Raw genomic sequence first — 473 nt, 5'->3', positions numbered from 1 at the left:
CAGTCATATGCCTTTGAATGGTCAATAAAGTAAAAATAAACATCTTTTTGGTTTTAACTATGATCCATTTCCCATCAGATATGACATCTCAAGTTTGGTGTCTTCTTCTGAAACTAGTTTAAATTTCTGGCATCTCACTGTAGATGTGCTGTTGCAACCATTTTTGAATACTCTTCAGCAGAATGCTACTTGCATGTGATATTAGGATATTGTTTGATAATATTCCCACTCTCTTGTTTCACCTTTCTTTGGAATGGACACAAATGTGGATCTCTTCCAATCTATTGTCAGATAGTTGTCTTCAAAATGTCTTCACATAGATGAGTTAGTAACTCCAATGCTGTGTTGGTTTGTTGCAAGATTTCTATTTACTTTCTATCAGTTCCTGGAATCTTGATTTTCACCAGCGCCTTCAGTGCAGTTTGGAAGGCTTCATTCAATACCATGGGTTTTTGAGCATATGATACCTTTTG

This window comes from Chrysochloris asiatica, unplaced genomic scaffold (assembly GCF_000296735.1).
Source record: "Chrysochloris asiatica unplaced genomic scaffold, ChrAsi1.0 scaffold00608, whole genome shotgun sequence".
In the NCBI taxonomy this organism is placed as follows: domain Eukaryota; kingdom Metazoa; phylum Chordata; class Mammalia; order Afrosoricida; family Chrysochloridae; genus Chrysochloris; species Chrysochloris asiatica.
This window is presented reverse-complemented; position numbering follows the sequence as displayed.